Raw genomic sequence first — 12,858 nt, 5'->3', positions numbered from 1 at the left:
TACTCTAACTGTCAAGACATTTGGAGAGCTGTAAAGCCTGGAAAGCACAGGGCTGACTAGGCACCTAAAGTAAAATTTCATGATTGATGGCAGAAAGCTCCACTGATGATGAGATATCTTAACTTGCAGACTGCTCTCCTTGGAGAGACAGAAAGCATCCTGTGGCATGGGGCTTTTGTAATGTGCCTGAAAGAGAGCAGCAGCAAATATGGATGTATATCCTTCCCTGTGGCAGCAGCAAATATGGGTGCATATCCTTCCTTCCCTGTGGAAACAGTCCTGCACTGGCCAAGGTTTAAAAGTGAGACAATATTTCTTCTTCCAGACAAAAACGCTGCACAATGGCAGAGCATAAGCAAAGCAGACTTGTAATGGTTTCAGTTGAATCACTTTTCTGTTTTGAAACGTTTAAAAACAAGCTGTGGTTAAAGGGGTGAATTTTGCTTATTTCTTCAACTTGGAATCAATCTGAATATGAGGAAACATCTCATTTTTACATTCAGTGAGAAATTCTGGATTCCTATTTCTCATCAGACTGTTCTTTGACCCACACTTCAGAAAAATTTCAGAACTTCAAGTTACACAGGATTGTTGAGAGTGGAAGGAGGATCCAAAGACCGTCTAGTCAAACTCCCTTGTTCAATAGATGGTCACAAACAGTAGGTAGCTTGAGGCTGTGTCCAGCTGGGTTTTGGATAGCCCCCAGGCTGGAGACTCCACAAGCTCTCTGAATGACTTGTTCCAGTGTCTGACCCTCACAGCAAATAAATATATAAAATAAAAAATTCTTATGTTGAAATGGAATTTCCTGTACTTCAATTTGCACCTACCACCTCTTGCCCATTCACTGGGTACCACTGACTAGAGTCTGTCTTCTTTACTGCCTGCCATTGGGTATTTATACACATTGATGAGATTCACCCTGAGTCTTCCCTCCTTGAGGCTAAACAATCCTAGTTCTGTCAGCCTCTCCTCATATATCAGAAGCTCCCAGTCCTTAATCATCTTAGTTGCCCTTTGCTGGATTCATTCCCATATGTCCATGTCTTTACTGTACTGGGGAGCCCAGATTAGGGCTCAGCACCACAGATATGATATCTTAAGTGATGGGTAGAGGGAAAAGCTCATCTCCCTTAACCTGCTGGTAATGTTCTTAATCACAGGAGGCTGCTGACTGCCTGTACTGCAAAAGTGGACTTCTGGAGATGCAGAGCTCATTTTCAACATGTTGGCCCCAAGCATGTATTGGTGCATGAGGTTCCCCAGGTGCTGGAATCTCTGTTTGCCTTTGTTGAACTTGTTGAGGTTCCTATTGACTCAATTCTTCAGCCTGGCAGAGTCTGCCTGAAGGCAGCACAACCTTCTGGAGTATCAGCCATTCCTCCTCGTTTTGTATCTTCTGCAAATTCGCTGAGGGTGCACTCTGCTCTGCAGTATAGGTAGTTAACGAGGAAGTTGAATTTTATTGGTCCCTCCGGGGTACACCACTAATGACTGGTCTACAGCTGGGCTTTGTGCACACAAAGATCACAACCCTTTGACCCCAGCATTTGAGTCCGTTTTCAGTCTCGCTCTCTACTTACTTAGCCTGTAGTTCATCATTTTGCCAATGAAGATATTATGGAAGATGGTTTTAAAATGTTTGCTGAAGTCAAGATAAGCAATACCTATTGTTCTTTTATCATCTCCTGAACTAATTATTTCATTGTAGAAGGCTATCAGGTTGGTCAGGTACGACTGCTCCTTCATAAATCCATGCTGACTATGCACAATCACTCATTTTTTGGTCCTTAATATGTTTGGAAATGGCTTCCGGAAGCATTTGCTCCAACACTTACCCAGAAATTGAGGTAAGGCTGATGGGCCTTTAATTGCCCAAATCTCCTTCTTGTTCTTGAAGATAAGAGTGATGTTTGAAGATCTAGAAATTATCAGTATGAACTGAGTGCATTGATTTGCATCCTTTTTTTTTTCCTTCATTGGTTGGGGAAAGTTTGTCTTTTTCTTGGAAGAAAATATTAAGGTACTTTAAAGCCATTTCCTGGACTGTAAGAAATGCTTCTATAGCGAAGCTTGGGCAAGTGCAAGGAAGTCAGTGATTGGGGACAGATCCTGCAAGCTGTAGTTGAGAGCAGATAAAACTTGTGCTCAAGACTCTGATGCTGATGAAATAAGGATGTTTCACTTCTTCCCTCCCATCAAGGACAGTTATCATCAAGTAGCTGCCCACCACAGCTGTCCTATGCATCTGCAGGTCACTGCTGCAGAGTGACACCAAAGGACTCCCTCCTTCAAACTGCTGGGCGGAAGGGGACTGCAGAACTGGCCCCTCATCAGCTTGTTCTCCCTGCCGCTTTTGTTCTCTGCCTTAATTCCCTTTTGAAGGGCTGATATTTTATTCAGCAGCCCCTGCTGTGCTGGAGCCCTTAACAGAAGTTTCTCAGAAGCACTCTGCCGACAAAACGCTAACAGCTGGGCTTTGAAACTCCAGGAGCGCCAGGCAGAGAGGTGATGGTGGCAGGGAGCAGAGAGGAGGGGGAGGGAGAGAGAGAGAGAAGAGGGGGGACAGGAAATGCACTATTTGTTAGGAATAATGAGGCAAAGATACGACAGAGGTTTTTATTACAAATAATAGACAGTGAACTTCAAACAACAGCAGTGAGTCATTAAAAAAAAAAAAAAAAAAACAGCAACAGAGTTAAATAAATGCCTAATTAGCCAGCACCATGAAGGTGGAATTTACAGCTCCAGAGATTCTTAAGGGAGAGTCAATGAATTAAAGATGGTTTTTTTCCCTTTTTTTTTCTTTTTTTTTTCTCCCCTCCTTCCTTTCCCCTCAGGCACAGAAGAAACTGTGAATGAGCCCAGGACTGTTGTAAAGGTTTTGGCGGGATTTCTCTCCTTGTTGGCACGAACTGCAGCCCGTGTCTCAGCAGAGACAGGGCTGCCCAATCTGCCCTCCCAAGGGAGCCAGGGTGATTTGTGAGTGGCAGGAAGGAAGGCTCTGTGTGTTTGGAATCAAACCTATGAGTAACTGTCTCTGGTTCAAGGACAATTCCAAGAAAATGTAGGAAAATGTGTTGCAAGCCCTGCACACACCTTTTGTGTAAGACCGCACGTGATATAGGACATCAGAATATGTTACTCCTGCTCTTCAGTTTTGCAAAAGTGTCCGTGAATTCTGCAGGTTTCTGTGGTGTGGGTCTGAGTTATCACAAGGTGAGCTCTGATCTGCATGATCATGTAGAAGCATGATGCTGCTTGTGGATCTGTGCACAGAACGTGGCATGTGGGTCCATTCTGCCATGCAGGGTTAGAGTGGGGCTCATTTTAAAGATAACAACCTATACTTGTCATTACAGCAGCAGTAGGATTCAATAATGATATATTTGCACAAGATACGCCTCCTGTTCCCTTCCCTCCCCACTGCTCCCCATACTAAACCTGTGTGAAAATGTTCCTCAACAAAGATTTCTTTTTTTTTTTTTTTCCCCAGGAAAAAAAATGCAGTTTAGTTCTGAATTGATTCCAAGCTGTATTTCCCTAGGGTGTATTGCTTTCACAGATTGCCTTTCCAACACCCCTGTCTCCACTCTGTGTTAGGTTCAACCAAAGGCTGGTAAACCCATAAGGCAATGCAGTCAGTTTTGTCTGGTCAATTGAGGCAGCACCCTGTGTGAGCTCTGTGCCTCAGAGTGCGTTATTCGAGCCGTAATCTGGCCAGGAAGCAACCACACAGCTAATTCCTGTAAACAGCTGTGTTAGAGGGACATGCAGTTTGTTGAAATGCTTTAAAATAGAACAATTTAAATTACTTCAGTAAAACTAAATGCTTAGAATTTGAGATCATCAGAAATCTTTTTTTAATTAAAAAAAAAAAGTCAACATTCAGTATCAGTATTTCCATTCCTTGTGAAAGAGTATAAATTTAATTTTTTCATCACCAGTTTATGATGAAAAAAATCTTCAGGTTTCTCAAGAGATGAAAAATCTGAACCTCACCTAGTTTTTCTCTGCATTACACAGTGACTCCCCCCAAATTAACTACAGAACAGAATAATTTCCTTCCTCACTTCTAATCAAACTGCAGAAAAGCCAACTGCACGTGGTGCCATTTGATTTAAGGCAGACAGGTCTGTGCTCCAAAGTGTCAAAGGTTAAAAACCCAAATCTGAGTGAAAGCACAATGTGTTTTGCCATAGGGTGTTGCCCACTCACCTAACCATGCTACCCTTGTCTTGAAACAGTGAAGAAGATGCCTACTGATGTGGATGAGGGCACATGCAACTGCCAACACCAAACCTACCATGTGAAAGCAAACAGACAGTCCAATGGGCAGTCAGGGAACCTGAACTAAAGGAGTGCACCCCCTTTTTCCACTTCTACATCTAAAATTTTTATGTCAAGCCTGATTTTTGGCTGCACCTGCAAGAATATGGACTACAAGTGGAGCTGGACGCCCAGAGCTGGAGTGCGCTACCATGAGAGAAGAATGATTCGAAAATGAGAAGAGGGACTGAAACTGTGAGGCACTTCCTACTCCTACAGCTAAAAGACAAATAGTTTCAAGAAGGAGATTTTTCACAGATTATCTGCCATGATAAACACTTTTCAACAAAAAGGTAATGAGAAAAAGCAGTTCCTAGCCCCGGGGGGAAAAAGAGAGACAACAGAGATCACATCAGGCTATCCACATGGCACCAAATCAGGAATTGATACTAATGACCAATGGACATGGGAGATAAAATCAGAGCTGTGCTTTGAAGCCTTGCTCTGAGAAGCCTGTGCCTACCTCTGATGGAGATCTGGAATTCTGTTTTCTCTTTATACCACAATATTGCATGTACAGCTTATCTCTCCCAGTAAAACACTATTGAGCAGAACTGCATGCGAGCGCTGCATGGGGTGGGTGTGTGAACAGGTCTGTGTGTGGGAGAACATTTGTTTGCTTGTCTCTAAGGGTATGAGAGCCCCAAGTGCATCTCTGTACCTGTGGGAGGCATAGGGCCGGGCATATCAACCCCTTCGCACCTGCTGCTAGGAGTTAATAGGATTAGTCTGAGGTTTTAGAAGAACTGCTGTTACAGATTTTGTATTAGCTGAACATGTGGGTTACACATGGCACCTCGCTCTGCCTTGTAGGGGGTTTGGTGGAAGAAATCACAGTGACCAAGTGTACTGAGTTGTTGCTACAGGGTATTATCTTCAACACAGATGGCATTATTCTTGCAAGTGAAGCAACCAAGGGGAACGGGAATTGGATATTGAGGTCACAGAGGGAAACAGCATGAGGCACCACTTACATGCTGGGATCAAATATTAAGGGATACTAGGGTTTGACTCGTGAGGTTTTAAAGTACTGCTCTGAAACCACTGCACTTCATCTATGCCTGGCCAGGACAGAGGGAGGGAGTGCTGTGGGAATTGTGGGATGATCACAGGTGCACCCTGTCTGTTGTCCTGGAAGCCAAAGTTTCTCAAAGAATGACAGGAATGCCTACATGGATGTGGCACAGTGCTGGGTGGGCTGGAGGTGTGCAGGTTAGGACAGCATGCTGTACTGGCAGCCAGGACTGTCTCGGGGTAGGTTCTGTGCAAGGTATGTCCTACTGCAATACCCAAATATTCTGAAAAAGTCTCCTCTTGTAGTTCCTCACGGTTGGAAGGGTACAAGAGAGACAGCCATGCTGGGAGGGGTGGCAAGACTGGTCTTAGTAGGCTTTCTCATCCAAGCTTGTAGCATGAAATCTTGGAGAGGTAGAACATCAAAGGCAGCTGCACCAGGTTGTGGAGAAATAGGAAAAAAAAAAAAAAGACAACTGTAAAAATAACTGTAAAAATAAAAAAGATCTGCCCTTAAGCCATTTCATGATGGGCAAATTGCTTTTGCTATGACAAGCCCACACGGCCTTCTCTGACCTAGCCTGATCTGTAACTCACTGCTGCGTATGTCCTGTGCTGATGCAGACAGACTGAACTCCTCTTTCTGCTGGCTACCAAATGGCTCACTGGGGGACTGTTGCAGAGGGCACCAGGAAAATAAGGCTCAGAAAATTTCAGGAGGTTTTGAAATAACCTTCTCCTTGGAGAAACTCTGACTCTCTGAACTGAGCTGGCATTGGTTGGACATAAAGCCATAAATCAGGCTCTGACTCCTTTTGAAATCACTGTGGGTTTTTTTCATCCCTGAATTTCTATTTTGTGAAAGAATCCAGGAGGGTTTTGCGTGATGAGCCAGCATAATGCTGTGGATATGCTCAAGAGCACGCTCCAGAAGAGCGCCTCTAAACGTCGTAAGTCAGCAGACCAGAACTGGCTCAAGGCTTGTTTGCTGCAAGGATGACATGGAGGGGCCTGCAGGAACAGACTCACCCTGATGCAGCCAGGAACTGTTTCCTCCACCCTTTGCTTCTGCCTTGCTGACTCCATTTGGCCCCTGCTCAGGCTGTGAGCTGCACCTCTCTCATTTCTTCTTGCATCTGTGGCGGTTTTACCCAGCAGGGCAGCTGAGCTCCACCACAGGTGCTCTCTCACTCCCCCTCCTTAAAGGGAAAGGGGGAGAAATGGGACCACAGGGTCCATCCCCCAGGAGCAAACTGCTCCAGCACGGGTCCCCCACGGGCGGCAGCTTCCCCCAGACCCCCTGCTCCTGCGTGGGCTCCTCTCCACGGGCTGCAGCTCCGGCCTGGGGCCTGCTCCTGCGGGGGAGGGCTCTCTATGGCCCGCAGCCTCCTCCAGGCCACATCCACCTGCTTTTCATCATCTCCCCATATGGAATTTAGGGAGCACCATGCCAAAATGGACCAGAACTCAGCATTCGCGTGGTGAGATTGTTTTTAAACTGCTGTAAGCATCCAGAATTTGCCAGAAAACTGTTGTGAATTTGCAGAAAGCAGTAGCCTTTGGTTAATAACGAAAAGTAGAAGACATGCATGAAAACAGAGGTATACAAAAGTGAATATGCAGTCCTAGCTGCAAAAAGTTTTCAAAATGGCTGCACTGACTCAGCTGGTATGGGTTTGTATGTATAATTGCAGTGGTTCTCATGACACTTTTTCTTTCCAAAAGCTTTCTGGCAGAGACAACTTATCTGGCAAGAACAACAGTGCGAAATGAAGATAAATGAAGAATATGGGCACATGAATCCTAAGAAGTAGGCTGGGTCAGCCTTATTCAGAGGAAGGTTTTAAGGTACTGTTTTGTAGTATTTCCTCAGCTTTAACAACAGAAGTAACAACACATATTGCAACTCAAATAATCAGTAGAGGAAGAGAGCGGCCCTGTGGTTGCTAGATCAGCTTAGGGTTTATGAGAACCCAGTTTAGGTCTTGCTTCTCCTATAAACCTGTGTATACCTTTGAATAAGAGACACCCTGTGCCTTCACTTCGGAGTCTCGACTTAAGCATGTTTTGACATGTGGCTTGGAGCATGTATGCAGTTTCCCATTTTTGCAAGGACTGTTTGGTTCTGCTGTAGATATTTTAACACCAGCATGGGTCAGTCAGGTTCTGACTGCCTGATTAGCACTTCCACAAGCTATGGCACTCTTCCCCCTTTTCCAGGTGGACTTCACATAGGAGATGTCAAATTCTTCCCTGTCTTTGGAAAGCATTTAAAGAAGTCATCTCCAATCTGATCAAGACGATAGCTCAATAATCAACAGGGCAAAGACATCTGCCCACACACAGACTATTTTGGGAGGGGTAGTCAAGTTTGATCTCTTGACTCAGATGATCCCTTCAAGGGAAGTTCAGTAAAATAAAATTCCACTTATTATCAAGCTATAAGTCACAGCAAAAGAAGAGACAAGTATAGATGAGTCACAGGTCATCGATTCCTTTTCCTCCTGTAAGAGGCTCTCTGAATATGTTAGAAAGAATATTTTAATAGTATCAAATTTTCTGCAAAATCCATCTTGTTCTTTTAATTACCCTTAATTTTTAGTTGTCTCCTTTGTGGTGGGTGTTTGTATATACAGTACTTTACATGCTGGATAAAGATGTACAGAAGTAACCCTTATGTCTACTGACTTCTGTCAGATTAGTTTTTCTCCAAGAACTCATTGCAAAAATTGTGGTTTTTTCCTTTTTTTTTTCTCTTTTTTTTCTTTTTTTTCTTTTTTTTTTTTCTGGTGGGAGTACAGTTTTCTGAAGGAGGAAAATGAAACATTTGGTCTAAAACTCAGGATAGTTTGATGCTACAGTGCTGCTCTAGGAAGTTGTACTTTGGGTGTCGCTATAGTTGGGTTCCAAAAAATGAACTCAATTCCTGACACCATTTTTTTTTTTTTTTGAAACTGATAATATATCTCATGGGAGACAGAGGATGAGCTTTACCAATCTAAACTTTAAACTCCTGCAGTTTAGATATCTAGGTCTGAACTTATCATCCTAGCCCCTCTGTGAAGAGCTGCTGTGATTCTCATTGCCAAAGGGCAGTTCCCTTCAGCCAGGCTGCTTGATGAAAGGAGCTAGGAGGCCTTAGGCTCCTGTCCTCGTCTTTGAGGAAAAGAGAGATGTAAGCTTGTACAGCCATGGACAGAAAACTCTTCCTGCGGAGACTAGTGGAGCCAGCAGTGTTATAGGTAAAGGGACAAATGTGGCATTCACCAGAAAAATTCTTAGGTATTTACATGTTGATTTTCATATTAGGATATTTTTGCCACATTTTATTGTTTAAGAGGAAAGACTTTTACACCTACTTCTTGGGAGACTACAGAAGGATTAGATTCTTAAGCAGGATTTAAAGAAAGAAGATCATTGGGCCCAAGAGGAAAAGGTCTCTGTGGCTACAAGAATTGTGAGGATGATCAGACAGGTTATACAGTCCACTGATTGTAGAAGACACACCTGTGATAAATTTTGGTACTGACATAGAAAGTCCTGTGCAATTCCAGTCCTACTTAGAAGTGAAATCAACTTCGATGGGTAGTGGTGTTCACCTGAATTTTGAGACAGCCTGAATCACCTCTAAATAAGTATATAGATGTCTTGTTCATCTTAATTGACTTTCATTTTACTCTGAAACCTAAACTTGAGTACTTTTCATAGCACTATTCATCCAGTGTGTTTATTTCTCCCTTCCTCTGCCCATCATAGACAATCCCCTTCCCTACCTTGAGTTAGAAGAACCACATCTTTCCTTCCCCTGCTGTCAGCTTTCTTAGGGAGGTTTTTGGTTTGCTGTTGGTTTTTCACCATGCAGGTTTCCTTTCCATTCAACACAATAAATTTCAGGCTGGATTGATGTTCCTGCAGAGCAAGGTTTTTCCTTGTGGTAAATAACACAAGGGCTCCCCATGCCGATCAAAGTAAGTTAGATTTCCAAGGTGACAGAGTCCATAGATTTCTTGAAAGGGATTAGATTTAGAGTTTTCTGAAAAATTATTGGTATTTTAATCATCTTCTGTAGCACGCTAAAAGGGCGTTTGCCTTCTCCAGGGCTCAGTGACAGCGTGCTGGAGTGGATTTTGTCTCCTTTGCCTGTCCATCTGAACATCTCTGCTTCCTTCACGCACTCTTTGGAGAAAGAGATGATGGTCAAAATAGAGACTGCTCTGTTCACATTTTTCATTGTTCATGCTCATTTTGGTGGATATTACCTTTTAACCTCCAGAGCTCAAGCGCTCATGTGGCTACATGTATGCATATTGCCAGGATACCTCATGATTTTCACCTTTGTCTTCTAAATGCTCTCCGCATCTGAAAATTATTAAGATTTGATAGCTGGTAAGTTGCCTTTCAGATGGGCAGATGAGATAAAACAGAGCTCTTCTTCCACCTCCTGAAAAAATTCTGCTCGTATAAATAACCTTCTTGTTGGGAGGTTAGCCAAAGAGGGGTGGGATAGAATGAGAGACATACTGCAATTTTTCTTCCTTCTATGAATCCCTTCTCAATTTTAACTGCAGTTTTTTATAGGGTAGGAAAGAGTGAGGGAAAGAGAAATGGGTCAGTGGACAGAGAAACTAGTACTGGTATTGCTTGCAGACCTAAATATACAGCATCCCTTTACTCTTGCCGTTTGGTAGTCTGGTACCTTATGCTATAACAAAATTAACTTAATGCATCCACAAACCTTTGGGAGAGAAAATATAGTCAAAGAAAGGTAGAACAGACAACATAAGAAAATGGTAGTGTCCAACTAATCAGGCACCCTCAGACCCCAGTGTTGCTTGATCCTCATTACAAAAAGTAAGCTGATGACTTTGACCTTTTTAGTACCTTAATTTTAAAGACCTATTGCCAGCACTTAATACTTTTCATATGTAAGATTCAAAGTAGCTTAAAAAATTAGGGAAGTTGCAGCAATCCTTTATTACAGACAGACTCACTAAGAGAAATGATTTAACAAAGCCATTAACAGCCACAAGGCTTGCCCGTTCTGCGTGTGCATGGAGTTAACATACCCTCCAGACTCTGCTTACCTCGTCCAAAGTTATGAAGTAGCTCAATGAAAGTGCTTCATTAATAATGTTCTTCCCTCCAGCTTTCTGATGGCAGTACTCCCAACCTGAAATCCCATGATGTACTGTTTTTCCCCTGTCTCTTCAAGGCATACAGAGTTATGCAGTCTGCATTTATCTGATGGCCTTTTCTATGGTGCCTGAGTTATCCCTGTGTAATTGCTGGTCTAAAAAGAATAGCAATAAATAGCAATAAAACTTAATCTGGATCTTAGCTTTGAATTATGTTTGGATATGGGTACCAGTTTGGTTCATTACAGGGACAGGACCAGCTGTAAAGTCCAATTAAGACAGTGCACCCAAGTATCATCAGGGCTGACTCTGAGGCCCTCGGTTCAGGTCTGAGCCCAGACTGCGCTTGTCAGTGAGGAGAGTTACCGACCCAGCACCACCTGAAGATCTCTGAGGAGCAAGGTTGCTTGTATCCATCAGCTTGTTCCTGAAACTGTCAGAAATAGCTTCTGCAATGTTTCTACTTCACAGCCTGGTGAGTCCTGACCTGGGCAGAGCAGTCACTGATGAACCAAAAGAAGGCCATTTCAGAGATGTGGGGAGCTGAGTGTGCTGGTAGGATGCTCATTACAGTGACTGCCTGAGAGGGTTCTTGGCATTTGACAGGATGTGCCCCAGTAAATTCCCTGACATTAACAGATCCCGCTCCCTAGCTTTTCCTTCGTTGTATTCTGTATTTGGTAGTGTTCGATGCTATGCATAGGCACCTGAAGCAGTGGCTCGTGTGAGGTTTGAACCAGCAGAGATCAGAGCAGCATTTCAAAGTCTTTTCAGATTCCCTGTTGCAGCTTGTTCCATCTCCTCTGGACCTGCTTCCTGCCTGAAATGCCGGAAAGAAGTTCTCTGAATCTCTGATCGCACATTCTGTTTCCCCCAGTGGTGCCTAGTAGAAGAAATCTTGTCTCTTGGATATCCAACTCAAAAGCCAAAGTGAGAGAGAAAATAACAGTTGCTTTAAATAATGAACGAAAGTGCCAGGAGATTTAATTTCCCCCACCTTCCTCCCTCCCCCCATGTAGATATTCTCTTCTTTAAAAACAATTTTACAAAGTGAGCTTCATGCTGGATCGACAGCCCTGCAAAGCAGTGTTCTCTGTTCGCATACCAAATGGGAATAACTAATGCGTGGGAGTGCAGGCTTCCACTCAGCGCTAGCAGCATGTCTTGGACTTTGTTGCATATTTGTGAAGGTCTTGGGTTATCTCCCTGGTCCATTCAGTGACAAAATCCGGTGATCTTCTGAAGAGTAAGAACAAGAGGAGAGATGGTCATTTATTCACTGATTTCTAAGGGTGCAATAAAAGATCAATAAATAATTTCACTACAGTAACGAAAAAGAGTTTGCATGATGAAATGTATCTTGCTGCTTCTGTCTGTTGGCCTGCAATGTGTGTCCTCCAGGCAGAAAGCTGTGGATGTTGCTACAAATCTCCTTGAACCTGTTTTGCTTTTGCAATTGGCAGGTTGGAATTGATTATGAATTTGACACTGTTCAACTCATGTTCTGTATGTTTAGAAATGTGAAATGCTGCTACTTTGCCTTTTTTTTTTTGTTTCCTTCTGCACTTTCCTATAGCCCTTTCTATTTTCTCTCAGTCTGCAATTGTGATTGGTCAGCAAACTCACAATATTGATGCTTTCTTAATGGCAGCAAGCAGGTAAGAGCTCCTGGTGTAAATACTTGCCTACAGAGCTTTAATTGCTGAAAGTTCTTGTGCTGGTAAAAAAGAAATCATTTGATAATTAAAGCAGTGAGCAAAAGAGGGTATGAGGCCACTTGAATTGCATACATTTGACTAATCCGAGCAATTGTTTCTGAGCATTTTTGTTGCGTTATTTTTGGATGTCATAACTGTAAAATATTGTTAGGGGTATTTTTAGGATGAACGGGCTTAATCATCTAGAATACAAATCAAATCTGAACTCCCTCCAAGTTTTAAACTGAATAGGTTTTGAGGTTCAGAAAGTTTAAATTAACTTTTTTTTTTTTTCTTTTCATTATCACTGCACTTCCAAATGTCCAGGTGTCAGCAGATAGCAGATTCAGAGAGCACTGATGTGCTCTGGTAGGGTTTATTCTTATATTATTTCTAAACTAACCAGAAGCAGGATGAATTTGAAGTCTTCTCTTGAAAAAGATTGCTCTGATGAAAATTCTGTTCCAGTTTTCTAGAAGACTGGGTATTTCAAGTGAGGTCAGGAGCGAATCAAGTGCCTTAACTGGAAATAGGAATTAACAAAGTCCAGAGCCAGGCTTTTAATAGCTGTACCTACATCTATTGTTTTTTTCCTGCCTGTTAGCTAAACTTAGAATGTCATTCTCAAATAGATAAATGAAGTTTTGTCTTGAATTCGTATGTCCCTGAACTTAGAAGTCTTG

The 12,858-nt window shown here is 42.8% G+C and overlaps 1 long non-coding RNA gene across 1 annotated transcript; it reads left to right on the top strand.

Moving 5' to 3' along the window:
* The first annotated feature begins 6,749 nt into the window (after positions 1–6,749).
* LOC121079032 lies at positions 6,750–11,850 on the top strand. Its single transcript, XR_005824845.1, has 3 exons — positions 6,750–6,824; positions 7,069–7,191; positions 10,727–11,850. It is a non-coding gene; the product is annotated as an uncharacterized LOC121079032 (long non-coding RNA).
* Positions 11,851–12,858: the final 1,008 nt, after the last annotated feature.

This window comes from Cygnus olor, chromosome 1, assembly GCF_009769625.2.
Source record: "Cygnus olor isolate bCygOlo1 chromosome 1, bCygOlo1.pri.v2, whole genome shotgun sequence".
NCBI classification, from domain to species: domain Eukaryota; kingdom Metazoa; phylum Chordata; class Aves; order Anseriformes; family Anatidae; genus Cygnus; species Cygnus olor.
This window is presented reverse-complemented; position numbering and strand designations above follow the sequence as displayed.